This window comes from Pseudonaja textilis, chromosome 14, assembly GCF_049901715.1.
Source record: "Pseudonaja textilis isolate UNSWEBS1 chromosome 14, rPseTex1.2, whole genome shotgun sequence".
NCBI lineage: Eukaryota > Metazoa > Chordata > Lepidosauria > Squamata > Elapidae > Pseudonaja > Pseudonaja textilis.
In genome coordinates, this window is record NC_142003.1 from 15479483 (window position 1) to 15495126 (window position 15644).

The following is a 15644-nucleotide window of genomic DNA, read 5'->3' on the forward strand; positions in this document are numbered from 1 at the left end:
TTTCTTTCTTTCTTTCTTTCTTCCTCCCTCCCTTCCTTCCTTCCTTTATTCTTCCCTCCCTCCCTCCCATCTTCTGTCTGTCTCTGTCCTTCCTTCCTTCCTTCCTTCCTTCCTTCCTTCCTTCCTTCCTTCCTTCCTTCCTTCCTTCCTTCCTTCCTTCCTTCCTTCCTTCCTTCCCCCCCTCCCTCCCTCCGCCCCTCCCTCCCTTCCTTCTTTCTTTATTATCTATCTATCTATCTATCTATCTATCTATCTATCTATCTATCTATCTATCTATCTATCTATCTATCTATCCATCTATCTATCATCTATCTATCTATCTATTTTGCTGCCTATCTCCACTACAGGATGATTGTTAGACCTGGCCCAGCTTGGTCCTTTAGGAAGGAAACAGACTCCAATAAAGGAGAATATTTGTAGCTCAGGGTTGAAATGAGGAAGCTAAACATATGAAGAATGGTTACAGGACTTGAATATGTCTAGTCTAATGAAAAGAAGCATTAGGGGAAATATAGTAGCAGTGTTTCAATATTCGAGGGACTGCCACAAAGAACAGGGGGTCAATCTATTCTCCAAAGCACCTGAAGGCAGGACAAGAACGTGTGAAGGCAGGACAGCACGTGTGAAGGCATGTTAGAAACCAGAAGACCAGGTGATGACATGCATGCGTGTGCTGGGAGCTACTCTTCTGGAGTGCACGCTCCCATTTTAGCCCTAGAATCCCTAGTGCTGCATAACGGAGTGAGCTCCCGTTACTTGTCCCAGCTTCTGCTAACTAGCAGTTCGAAAGCATGTAAAAATGCAAGTAGAAAAATAGGAACCCCTTCGGCGTTTAGCCACACCGGTCACATGACCACAGAGACGTCTTCGGACAGCGCTGGCCCTTTGGCTTTGTAATGGAGATGAGCAGTGCCCCCTAGAGCCAGAAACGACTAGCACGGATGTGCAAGGGGAACCTTTACCTATTCTATTGTAGAAAAGCTTGTGCCAACTCCAATCTGATTTCCTATCGCTATCTTGAGACTGATTTTGAACTGTATGTTTCCTGAAATAATTTGGATTTCTGTGCTTCTTTCCAAGGTTAGGAGAATATTAATGCCCGCAATATTTCCTCCTCTGGCAAGAGATTGTCAGAAGGAACAATGATTTGATTATCAGCAGCATTCTCACCTTAAATGTCCTTATTTAGAATAAGTGAGGATGGAAAAGGAATTTGATGCATTGAGATGGATTATTGCTGTTCTTTTTTGCTTAACTGTTTATCTTCCAGGAACACAATGGGCCAGATAGCCTCAACATGCTTTCCAACTCTTAAATCTTCCTTATAAGGGACACCTTTGTATGGATATTTTCCGTGCTCTTCTGATTGATACAAAAGCTACAATTGCTCAAGCATAGCTATAATTGTTCCTTGCTGTCTCCGTTTTTAACCACTTGCCTGATAAAGTCTTTTGTAGAATCTGGAATATTCTTTTGTGCCATATTAGTAATTCCTAACAACAATATAACTCTACTAAGTATGTTTATAACATTTATTATACTCAGGCTCTTTATATTTTTAATATTGTAAACTCACGCTGCATTGGCCTATGGCAGTAATTAAATCCATCAATTAACATTTAAAACAGAGAACATACATTTTTTAAAAAAGAGAAATGCAATCAGCTGAAATCAATTTCACATTCCACAGCTGCATTTCTTTATATTTGGGTATTACACATGTTATCTGTATTTGTCAAACTTCATACCTGCTAAGGAAATAAATCTCAGTTCTCAAAACACTTAACCTCATATTCAGGAATTTGCTTACTGCAAAAACTCAAGACACAACACAGGGAGGTGCATTGGTTTATTGCTTTACTGTAGACAAGATAAAAGTTGTATAGAGTACATATAAAAGATCTGTCCACGGCAGCATATAAAAATCTCTCTCTCTCTCTCTCTCCCTCCCCCTCCCTCCTTCCCTCTCACCTATCTATCTATCTATCTATCTATCTATCTATCTATCTACCTACCTACCTACCTACCTACCTACCTACCTACCTACCTAACTATCATCTACCTACCTACCTATCTCATCATCAAGAGCTTTGGTGGTGCAGTGGTAAGAGTGCAGTACTGCTGGCTACTTCTGCTGACTGCCGGCTGCGTGCAATTTGGCAAGTTCAAGTTTCACTAGGCTCAAGGTTGACTCAGCCTTCCATCCTTCCGTGGTCAGTAAGATGAGGACCCAGATTGTTGGGGCCAAGAGGCTGACACTGTAAACCACTTACAGAGGGCTGTATAGCACTGTCAAGAGATATATAAGTCTAAGTGCTGTAGTGCTATCATCATCATCATCATCATCATCATCATCATCATCTATATCCATCAATCCACTGATCCATTGATCCATCCATTCATCTGACCACTTTAGTTGGGGGTTAGGAGTTTAGATAAGGGTCAAAGTCTATGGAGATTCTCAGCCATCCAGGTCATGGCTGTCCTAAAGGTGCATTTTCAAAAGGCAGCTGGACTTCCTTTGTTTTTCCTTGAAGTCGTTTTGCTTCTCATCCAAGAAGCTTCTTCAGCACCTGAAGGCCAGACAAAGAACAATGGATGGACACTGAACAAGGAGAGATTCAACCTAGAAATGAGGAGAAATTTTCTGACTGAGAACAATCAACCATTGGAACAGAAGTTGCCTTCAGAAGTTGTGGGAGCTTCATCACTGGAAGGTTTCGAGAAGAGACTGGACTGTCATCTGTCAGAAATAATGTAGGGTCTCCTGCTTGGGTGGGGGATTGGATTAGATGCCTACAAGGTCCCTTCCAACTCTGTTAATCTGTATCTGTAAGTAACTTAACTCAAACGTGCTCGTAACCGTCTCTGTTATGTTTCCAAACTCTCCTATTTATTGATTGCATGACTTTGAATGCCTGCCCCTTAATATATCCTGCCTTGGAATCACCCATGTGATAAACCTCTTTTTGCAAGTTTTAGCTTTAATACTGTGCCTTGATGGCTTCCCTTTGAGTTTTGCGTGAAGGTTGCAGAATCTAATGCAATCATGGCGCTCCCCTTTGCAATTTCACTTGGGTATGGTTAGGATGGTTGCCCAGCATGATGGAAGAATCTGATAACTGCTTTTGACAATCGTATGCCTGAGGGATACAAGAGTGGGGCAGAAAGCCTTAAGCAGCAGAGGTATTTTAAAAAGTGTGCATTTAGCTCTGGTTAGCCCTTCTAAAAGAGGACCTTTTCTGTGAGATGTTTTATTGGAGGTGATCAAGCTGAGTGGAGTAGATCTTGTTAAGAAATTGCTCTGTAGGAATATATACAATATAAAAAAGCTTTTCAATCCAGGCATTGGAGCAAGCAAGTGTTGCTTGATACAATTCAGGAAATGGAAATCAAGTGAGTATGCAGAGATTAATTTCTAACTTACCTTAGAAGAGAATCATAGATCTTTACCCTAATCCTTATCTAAAGACAATATCAAAAATTGATATCATAAAGTTTGCCAGTTTGGTGTAGTGGTGAAGAAGCTGAAACTGGGAGATGGTAGTTAATCCTATCCTGTCCTATCCTATCCTATCCTATCCTATCCTATCCTATCCTATCCTGTTCTGTTCTATTCTGATCTATTTTTATCCTATCCTATCCTATCCTATCCTATCCTATCCTATCCTATCCTATCCTTCTCTTCTCTTCTCTTCTCTTCTCTTCTCTTCTCTTCTCTTCTCTTCTCTTCTCTTCTCTTCTCTTCGCTTCGCTTCTCTATTCTATTCTATTCTATTCTATTCTATTCTATTCTATTCTATTCTATCTTTTCTTTTCTCTTCTCTTCTCTTCTCTTCTCTTCTCTTCTCTTCTCTTCTCTTCTCTTCTCTTCTCTTCTCTTCTCTTCTTTGTTCTATTCTTCATCCAATATCCACTCCACTCCACTCCACTCCACTCCACTCCATTCCATTCCATTCCATTCCATTCCATTCCATTCTATTCTATTCTATTCTATTCTATTCACCAGGAGATGGTGAGTTCTGGAAGGAACAATACTAATGCAACACAAATGCCAAGAAGGGGAGAGAGAGAAAGAGAGAAAATAATATACATAGTGGCACTTGAAGCTGATTATTAGGTGGGAGAAGGGAGGAGGATTGATCACATTAAATTCCAGGAGAATACTAACCTCTGAATGTCCCTGCTGAAATAGGCATTACCAGTTGTCCTTAAAGTTTTATGAAGCAAAACTGTTTCAGATTTGTTTCCTTCAAAGAATACAGCCGGCCAGCAAGGATTCACATTAAAGGTGTGCAATCAATTCTTGCACTCCCCAGATGCAATAAACAGGATACAGGCAGTCCTCTACTTTTGACCATTTATTTATTTAGTGACTTTTTCACTAAAAATGACTTACAATTGGTAATCCTCAGCTTTCCCACAGCCTCGTAATTGCCATTTGTAACTTTCCCAGCAAGCTTTTGACAAGAAAAGGAAGCTGGCTAGGAAAATTGCAAGTCATAATCATGGGATGTCTTGTTAATGACCACTGCTGAATGATTAATTTTGGGGGGTCTCAAATGTGGTCACAGCTTACCTGTGTTACATTTGCAGACAGTGCTAGTTTCAGACGAAGCATGGATTATGCCTGTTTTTTTTCCTTTTAAAATTATTTTTTACTATATAAAACACAAAGAAGAGAAGGAAAAATAGGAAATTAAGGGAAGGAAAAGGAGCAGTGTGAGATACAGGGGGAAAGAGAAAAAGAAAGAAAAGGAGGCGTTGACTTCCAATTCTTCCTAGCACAGTACAAGATAAACACACTCCGACTTAAAATTCCTGCTTTTACACATTGTTATACAACTAACCATTCCTATAACACCAAATCTTTTCAATCAACAAAACCAAAATCGAAGTTTCATTTTTTTTCTTCACAAGCACAAATTCCAGAAGTGGTATCCAAATGAAAACATACTTTCCTCTTTGAATAAGATGATCAATTTTACCATTCCTGCTTTATCTTCCTTGCTATGGAAATAACGTGTATTTCTATTTGCACCTAGTATTCTTTGTAAACTGCCACCATGTTTATTTACAAAATTCATTGTATTCTTTCAAATTCTTTGACCTGGATTATGCCTTACTTTTGATTGAGATTTGTATCCCTGTTAACTTTTGTTTTTAGGTTTTAGGATTGGCTAGTTTATTCGGTGTGTGTGAGCATTGGACTTTTCCCCTTGTGGTCTCAAAATTATAAAATAACATTGTCAACAGCATATAAAGAAAATTTGTATAAGATGTTTTACAGGTGGCATTTCCCCCCCGACAAGAATAGCAAGAATGTTCAAGAACAAATGTGAAAAATGTTGGAAATGTCATCAGGTACCTGGCTCATATTACCATATGTGTGGTGGACTTGTGCGGGTGCCAAAAAATATTGGACTAAAATCCACACATGGTTGGAAAAAATGACAAAAAAGCATATAGACTTGAAACCAGAGATATTTTTATTAGGAATTTTACCTGAAATATATAGTAAAGAATTGACATAACTGATTGTAAGTGTGTTGACAGCGGCTAGGATTGTATTTGCTAAAAACTGGAAAAATGAGAAAACACCATCACAGGAGGAAATTATTAAGAAAATGTTGGAATGTGCTGAAATGAGTAGATTGACATTTGAAATCAGAGAATGAGATGATAAACAATTTTATAAAATTTGGGATCTATTCTATCAATGGTTAGACAATAAAACATGGTAATGAAATATGTAGATTTTTATAACATAATGAATATATAAAGATGTATTTTTTTATTATATCTACAAAATGATTGTAGGATAGATCTGAGATGATAATATGAACCGTCTTAAAACAAATTAAATAAAACATGGATTATCTCATAAAACATGAATGAATAATAGTATAATCAAATGATTGATTAACGATATTAATGTATTTAGGAATATTTGATTGACAATATGAGAATATTTACAATGTAATTGTAATCGAAGACCACGAAGTGGAAGCACAAAGCAATTTGTAAACCAACCAACACACTGTATGTATATATATGGAAGATGGCTTGATGTTTTTATGTTTTGCTTGTCTTAAAAAACAATAAAACTTTTAATAAAAAAAAGAATGAACTTCTGAAAACTAGGTGTTTCAAAAGGAATCCTTCATTGAAAGGGGTTTTATCTCAACACTAGGCAAAGCAGAATCTAAGATACCCCCAAGCATACAGTCATAGATAAAGGAAGTTAAAACCCCTCCCTTCATTCAGATGTGGATTTAGTCAAACAAAGAACCAACAAATTACTTCCCCCTCCCCTTCTCTAGGAACCTATCTTGCAGAGTTCCCAGGAGCTTCTTCCAGGGCTGGAATTTTTATGGTCCCTTCTCATCCTGTTTCTCTTCCAGAGGTGACAAGTTTCTGGACATCTGGTTCCACTCCTCCGGATGTATATCATATGCAAGTTATATGGAATCAATATAGGATTTAATATATTCAGGTTACATCAAAAAGGATTACTTGAACCAATTCCCCCACCCCCCCACTGCTTCCATTGAAGAATGGCAGATACACGGATCTGACAGTCTGCATGCTTCTATCTTTCAATACTCTGCAATATTTTAATATTCTTCCACTGCCCAAGCTGCCCAGTTCATCAATATTCTATAAGAGAAAGTAAGGTATCAATTCCACTTGTCAGAATTTCCAACTCTAGTCTTCAGAACCAGAATGATGACTTTCCTAATTGATTTTCATAAAACAGAGATACTGCCACTCATGTTGTTTTCTTTGCCTGAGATCCCTCGTGCTAAGCCATGGTAAATGTAACCATGTTTCGTAGACAAAATCATAGTTGGTTAGCTTGATGCTGAAATCACAAGCTGCCATTCACAAACCACAAGGATAAATGTTGATGCACCTCTCTAAACTGTAAATCTTGGTTTACCATTCGGAGTTAATTTTAAGTGAAAATCAAACAAATCACATTATGGATAATCACAATATGTATAATCTGTATAACCCTCCAAACACATCCCGGTGTTATAACTCTGAATACTGGATAAATTTGGGAGTTATCCTAGATGATATATCTGTATTGTACCCTCAGTCCATAGTGGCATTACTAGGAGATTTTAATGCTGGATTGGGTCCTTCTTTGTATGAGCTCACCCAGAAGAGTTCTTCAATAACCATCGTCAGTGGCTCTCCAGAGACTGCAAAAGTAACACTGATAGCCTGCTTTTAGTCTCCTTAATTTTTAAGGATAATTTTACGTCCAAATTCTTGGACGTAAGGATAAGAATGACATGTATCCTTACACATACCACTCCAGAGGTGGTATTCAGCAGGTTCTGACCAGTTCTGGAAAACTGGTAGTGGAAATTTTGAGTAGTTTGGAGAACCGGCAAATCCCACCTCTGATTGGCCCTGCCCTCATCTAGTCTCTGCCTCCCATTGAGTCCCAGCTGATTGGCTGGCTCTTCTTTGGTTGCCCTGCACAGGAGAACAGAGCTGGAAAGCAGGTTAATGCTGTGGGGAGGGAATGGAGATTATGCAGTATCCTTCCCCTGCCATGCCCACCAAACCATGTCCACTAAGCCACGCCCACAGAACCAGTAGTAACATTTTTTGAATCCCACCACTGTACCACTTGGCTCATTCATACAGTGTGCTACACCTCTTTTGTGTGTCTAGAGATAAAGTCAACCTCTTCTCAGAGGTTACAGTACACTTTAGCGACAATAGCGGTCATCAACCTCTAAGTGTGACATGGCAAGTCCACTCATGTTTAAGACCATATAACATGGCTGACAGATGGCTCACTAAAAAGATAGAGATGACCCAAAATACAAGGTTAATATGTGCATTATTCATGGCTGTTTCTTTCAGAAAAATGTACACAGTTTATTCGGGAAAATATTGACTTGAAAAGTTGCTTTTGTAGGAGAAAGACAAGCAGAGCTTGGGAGTGGAGTCAAGAGAGGAATCAGCCTGGAATCATTATGTTGCCACAAGCAGTGTAAGTCCAACCCTTTTCCAATTCCATTAATTCTCATCCAGCACTGATTTAATGCTGTTAGTTGACTAGATTCCCATGTATAAGCATGACCAAAATCAGCGTAACTGAAACTTAAAGTGCGGTCCTGATTCTTCATTCCCAACAACTTTGTGGCAACTGAATAAAAGTGAATTTTGTAGAAAGCCATAATATTTAATTGATCTGAACCCAGCAAGAATTTTGTATAATTTTCTGAGGCAGAAATATGGCTAGGAAAAATTGTTATCCTCCGGCCTGAATTAATTGTACTTAAGATTTTGGGATCTGTGTTGTTTTGGGATTAAATTGCATTGGACTCAGTAGAATTTATTTTTAAGAAGAGATCTATATCCTTGTTCCTATGAACCATTCTATCAAAAAGCCAGATGTTTTCCAGACGGGTGTTGAGGGGCAAATAACATGGGTTTTGTTATTTGTTAACTAACACAGTTACCTTGTATTTTAATATGATTTATTTTCACTCTTTTAAAATGAGGTTCAGATTTATTAGGTTTTAATATTCCTAAACTGATAAATAAGCTGGAGACCAAGTTCCAGACAAGAAAAAGTTTGTTAGTACAAATTAGGGTCTGGTTTATCTTTTTTGTCACTCCAAACAACTGTTTTCCTTACAATTACACTTCTTTTCATGTCAGATCTCATTTTAATGAACATATGTGGTATCATGTGTTGTGGCTCCGAGTCCTGAGTCTGCATTCTTAGAGGAAGAGGACTCGGAAAATGAGGAGGTGGAATTGGGAATGCCTTCCTCCCCAGGACCTTCCTCTTCAGCAGTGCCTTCCTCCCTGATTATGCCTCAGGTTTCGGCAGATAACCGAGAGGGACAGCCTGAGGCTAATCAGGAGGAGGAGGGCATATCGGAGCAGCCTCTGACAGAGAATCAAGCAGACGAATGCTGGCTTGATGCTAGGCAGCGTTGCAGGAAAAAGTGTGAGCTGTAACGCAGGAGACGTGGACGAATCAGAGACTGAGCTGAGTTAGTGACACACCCCACAGGGAATAAAAGTGGGTGTGTTTGCTCTGGGAATTCCGTATGGGACAAAGTGTGAATTTTCTGTCGAGCTTCGGTGTATCCTGTTTCTTGAAAGCCTTCGTGATTAATATTTCTGTTATCTTGTCGGACTTGGCAGGCAGCGTGTGTGATACTGCCAAGAACATTGCCGGCTCAAAGGAATTAACTCTATAAATACTGAGTCTTCTTGCCTGCTTGTATTTGGTTGGAGTTTTGGACTTCTCATCCTCTTTGTAAAGGTGAGACATAACAATTATGGGATGCAAATATCTAGTGTTTGACTACATGTAACTGATTGCCTATGCAAAGGGGAGGTTACTTTTATTCTGTGCTATCAACTTTCCTTTTGCATTTTCTTTGTTGTGTTAACTATAGAAAGGAGGGGCTGAAGGTTTTCTCTCTGTCAACTTGTAAAGCATTCCTGGCCTGCTCTTGAGTTGACATACGGAGGAGGGGAGAGAATTGATGGAGAAGCTCAGTTGCTACGACCAGAATCGCATTCCATACATACCTTTCTCCAAATTGTATCCCCGGTTACTAGAGCAAGCCGTAGAGGCATGTTTTCTACGGCCCATGAAAGCGCTCGATTAGAGAATGTGATTTATGACACACCCTGGGAAGAGGAGGGAAACAGGGTCATCGGTGGGCAGTAAGTTATGTGGGGCAGAGCCGACTGCGCTTGGGAAAGTTCCGACATATTGTTCCTAATAAATAATTGGATTTCTTTTGAAACTTGCCTTGGGCATCTGTCGGAACCCTGACACCTTCCCTTTTACATAGAGAGACCCCACTTTATCAGGGTACCCTAATAAGCTGCTTTTAAATGATCTTCTGACCCAGTTGCCTATTAGGAAGGTAAACTGAGGCAGGACCTAGAGCCAGATTTAGCTTTCAGTGTCCAAGTTTCATTTCATTTTTCAAACAAAAAATATTTTGGGCAGCTTTCCCCAGTTTTTAAAGCAGTCTATTTCTATTACATTGGTTGTAGAAAGGAAGGAAGGAGCTCTATATTAAGCAACATAGGACTTGATGACAAATGCAATCTTAATTGAATGACAAGGTTTAGTTCATTATTTATCTCAGGGCATGTAAATTATAGATAGCCATGAATTTTACATGCTTTTGGTGCCCGTTACTTAATTCAGGCCAAAGGAAGGGGGGTGGGTGGGGGAAAACCACCACAGAAGTTGATGTTCTAAAGAGCAAACTCTCACAGTTTTGATATGAAGCACAACTTTCCCTCTTTTGACACACTATCATCTGTCAAAATGAAAAATTAATGGGGCTTCCTTAATTCATCATGTTCTACTTCTGCCCTGTTTTTAAAAACTACACTCAACTCTGTTACATAAGAAACAGTCTGAGGGCAGGGAAGAAAGAGACAACTTGTATCTAGACTGTGAGAAAAATAATCAGGTTATTCTTGAACCCACGGGTGGGATTCTCCAGGTTTAACTACCGGTTTGATGATCACGTGCTTTGTGCACGCTTCACGCACACCCGCACCTGATGTGTTCTGTGCGTGTGTGCATAGTACTTCAATTACACAGCTGAGAAGCAGCAATGCACTGTGCTGTGCTAATCATCTGAGAAGATATCATTAGGTAAAGCACAGGGGTGGGCAGGCTGGCCCACATGATAGTCGCAGCAAACCAGTTCGCTGCCAGCTGATTTTCGGAGCAAGGGGTTCGGCTGAACCCATCCGAACCGGTAGAATCTCACCCCTGCTTGAACCACACATGCAGTTCATCAGTTGCTGTTTTATACATTTTGGTTATGGATTGGAAAGGACAGCCTGGCGGTGGGCTTCAGAACTAGGGATGCTTTTGGCTTCTCCAGAAACATCCGTAGTTGGGGTCATGAAGAGACACTCTACCTAATGCAGATGAAATATAAGCGAAGGCATCATAACAGACAAGGAGTCATAGATGGGCTTTTGTAGGAGTTGACCAGGCTGAACCTGAGGGAGGGGTCAAACACATCATCAGTAGGGCAGCTGGTGGCAGGTTTTCTCTTAGCAGCTCTTCTTTAGCATAGCTTGCCCTTATGGCTTCCACTTTCATGGTCTTCTGCGAGCAGGTGAAAGTGAGCATGGCTTCAGGGATGAACTACAAGTGGCAGTGCAATATTCTGTAAAGATAGAGACATGGTGGCCTAGTAGCAAAGATGCTCGCCTCCCACTCAGAAGGTTGAGAGTTCAATCCTAGGCAGCAGCAGATGTTTCTTCTCTAGGGCTCAAAGAAAAAAAAATCTGCTGTGAACTTTTCATAGGAGTCAGGAAGGGCATCCAACCAGTAAATGCTTAGCTCCCTTCAGTCATCCCTACCCTGAAATAAGGGATTACAGGGTCGTAGAAAGGGAGGGAAATATTCCGTAAATATAATTAGATACATTGCAGCAATGGATGCTGAGACTGAATTGGATTGCTATTCCAATAAATTATTATAATAACTTGTATTTTATATGTAAGATTTATAAGCTACCCAGAAAGCTTCTTTGGTGGCGTATAGATCTTACATATAAAATCCTTCAGGCTTTGTTCCTTTTGGTTCCCACAAAGAAATATTCAGTCCTGTTCCAACGCTCAGAGAATTCAATTTTGCTATGTTTCATTATGCTATTCTCTCTCCTTAACTTGCCACACTTCCATTAAGCCACCTTGCATTTCATTTTCTCACCTGGGAAGAGCAGGAAGTCAATAGAGTGTTGGAAAAAAATGCTTAGCAGGCAACAACAGCAGCCATCAGAGCCAGCCGACACTGTCTCGAACGATAAAATCACTGCAAAAACACTATTAAGGTATCTACGAAAACCACTCTCAAGCATCCTAAGAATAACGTAGAAAGAACAAAACTTCCTTCACCACGGAGGAAAACATGGGAAAGTGCCATGGCTGATTTCAACACAGCATTAAAGGAGGTTTAATTTTATGTTTAACTTTATTTAAGGAGAAATTTACTAACAGTGAGAACCATTCATCAGTGGAATGGTTGTAGGGGCCCTATCACTAGAGGCTTTTAAAAAGAAACTGGACAGCCACTTGTCTCGAATTGTACAGGGTCTCCTGCTTGTGCAGGTGGTTGGACTAGAAGACCTCCAAGGTCCCTTCCAGCTCTGTTCTGTGTCATTGTTCCAGATAATGAGCGCTGGTGGTGCAGTGGTTAGAGTGCAGTACTGCAGGCTGCTTCTGCTGCCTGCAATTTGGCAGTTTGAATCTCATCAGGCTCAAGGTTGACTGAGCCTTCCATCCTTCCAAGGTGGGTAAAATGAGGAGCCAGATGGTTGGGGGGCAAGAGGCTGGCTCTGTAAAACTGCTTAGAGAGGTCTGTAAAAACACTTTGAAGTGGTATAGAAGTCTAAGGGCTATTGCTATTGCTAACGAACTCCGGGAAGTCAGGACCCTGACGCTTCATTCAGGTTCAAGAAATCCTTCATTGAGTACATTACACCGGCACTTAGAAAGGTGAAGCCAGCTCTAAATAATTCTTGCACTTAGCCATAATTAAAAGAATGAGACCCCACTTATGTCTCTCAGGTTCCATGGGCCAATCAGTCCAGAGATAGGTTCCCACCCAACTTCGACAGGTATCCATTGACATGACCTTGGTTCTCATGCCACCTGGTAGGTGTTATGGCTAGACCCCCGAGACACCACATTCCTGAGTTTCCCCTCCCCCCATGCTCTCCCCACCTCCCTCTTGAATGGCAACCCAGAAATGAAGTAAGAAGTAAGAAAGTTGTGATGACCCAGAGGGGGGAATACAAAATCACCACAGTCACAAAAACTCAGTGAAGCCCCTCTTATTCTATCACTTTGTTTCCAAGCTCCAAATATCCTTGATGGAAGACAAAAAACTCCTATACAAGCAGTTACAAGAAGAAGAAAAACAACACAAACCAGGCAAGGTAAGGGCTGGAGAACGTCCACAGATAACACACACTGGGAAGGACGCCAAACTTAGAGAGGAACCATAAGCTAGAGATATTTCCACGCTTTGTTTCCAGCATTTGCCTGTATGCAGGTCCATCCTCTTACCCAGTTATCACAGCTGCAGCCCATGAAGAGGATCAAGGCCCTCTCTTCCCAAGTAGATCATGTCTCTCCCTGTTCCTCTCCTCCCTGCATGCCCTAGGATGGAGAGGGGATGGGCCTGGGTCCTCCTCTGACTGCTCAGCCAGCCTCTGCCCTTCCCCAGCCTCCTCCACAACCTCCGGAGCCACACTCCCACTCCCTGTCAGATGTTCCTCCTCTCCCTCAGAGTCAGTCTCCACCAGGGGCATGACAAATGGCTTCAGCTGAAGTCATTTTGCAGGTTGACATTTATTTGTTTGTTAGACATGTATAAGATGACAAGTATAAGTATGAACATAAACAAGAACAAAGAGAGTAAATACAGATAAATGGGGACAGTAAGACAGAGACGGTAGGCATACTGGTGCACTCAATCATGCCTCCTTTAAGGACCTCTTAGGAATGGGGTGAGGTCAATGGTAGACAGTTTGAGGTTGAAGCTGTGAGGGGTTGAGGCTGTAACAACAGAGTCAGGTAGGACATTCCAGGCATTGACCACTCTGTTGATGAAGCTGTATTTTCTGCAATTGAGTTTGGAGTGGTTTACCTTCAGTTTGTATTGGTTGTTTACCTGTGTGTTATTGTGATTGAAGCTGAAGAAGTCGTTGACAGGCAAGATGTTATAGCAGATAATTTTGTGAACTATGCTTAGATCGGACCGCAGGTGGTGCAGTTCCAGATTGTCCAAGCCCAAAATTTTGAGCCTGGGGGCATAGGGTATTCTATTATGAGTGGAGGAGTGATTGATTGATCATTCTGATTGACCTGACATTTCCCAGCTTATAAGGGTCAAACCTGGCTGCTGTTATTGACAAATGCTAGTCTTCAGCACCCTCAAAATTCCCCAGAGGAAACAAATCCTTTTCCTTACCATGAAAGCTTCTATCACCTTCCAATATTTGCATCTTCTTTTGACTCTTTGACTCAAGCCACTAACACTCTGCAGCTATTCCCAGATACCCTTGTGGATTTATACCTCTTCCCCCCAACAGCATGAGAAACCCGTACCCCAGTGACTTAGATTCTAACTGGTTGGGACAAAAAAAAATATCAATTTTTTTCAGTACATAGAAGCAACATGCAGAATACAATTGAGTACATGGAAAGTAGCTTGCCGAGATGACTCCGAAAATTGCTAATATTTGAAAGCACGCAGGTGTAACAAGATTATTGAGGTGAGGAGAGAATTGCAGCCTAGAGATATTGGAAGATGTTGCAGCAAAGTTCAATATTGGTTGCTACTTTTTTTTTTTAAAGCAGAAACAAAAACAGAACAACAGCAACAGTAGTGAAAGCATTAAGTCTGCATTTAACCAGATACTGTCTTTTTCTAAGCTGCCATAGATAAATACACTCCCCTTTGGTTTTTCAATAGAAGCATTGGGAAAATTGCTTAACTTCAACACAAGATACATGAAATTCTGCACCTTGTCAAGATAATCAATACAGGCACATATCAAAAGTTTTGATCAGCAGAACAATTTGTAGTTATCTAGAGTTTATATGCTTATCCAATAACCAGGAGATACAAAGGACTAGACATCAGGCAGGAAATATGGTTGTAGAATCCTACTTTGCATCCTCCAAAATCTCCTTCCTCCCTGATACTTACATTTTTTTTAAAAAAAATAAACGTTCAGCTAACATACAGTACATCATATCACAACTGGAGAACTGGAAAAGTGATGCTTCTGTTTTGCTCCATCAGATCTCATGCCTCTTTGCTTACCCAAGTTCAAGGAAGCCTTTTATGAGTTCTCACACTGACGATGGAGCCCTCCCATTGTGTGATAACTCAGTTCAGAGTGTGCTTCTTCAGTGACCTCTGTGGTTTCCCATCCACGCAGGCACCTGAAGTTCTAAGAAAGGCCAAGAGTTTCTAAACTCAACAGCAAGCAGTCTTGGTTGACCGTGGCCAAATGCTCCAACTCCCTTGTGGCAAATTAAAATGAATTGCTCAGTGAACTCTCCAGGGTCCTGAAATTAGCAGAACGGAGAATTAGGTGTATGTACTTCTGTTATTTGGGAGGAACCTTTCCGTGGTTGGATAAGAGGCGGTAGCCAGACCTGTCAGCCTGAAATCCTTGCCTCCTCAAATAAAACCAGGATAGCCTAAAAATAATTAAATGGGAAACTGCACTTCGGCCTTCCTGTACTATCATCTCTCTTTAAAAGAAGCCCTGTGGGTCTCACTGGGCCCTTAGATATTGCTCAAAATCAATCTCTTTACTTGGAATCTTGCTCAGATAAAAGACACGTTGAGGCCTAGAGAGGATGGTGATGAAATTTTCATCCAGATTCCTTCCAGTAAATGAGTATTATTTGACTAGCTATGGAAGCAACTTTGTGAAAGCTCCTAAGATAGGTTCTCAAAATTGTAAAGGTACCCACCAGTCTTCTCCAGCAGGCCATCCTTCATATTGTCTTTCCTTTCTCTTCCAGAAATCTTAGTGGTCTTGCAGACTGGAAAATGAAGTCTCTATATCTAAACTATTCACAGTTAG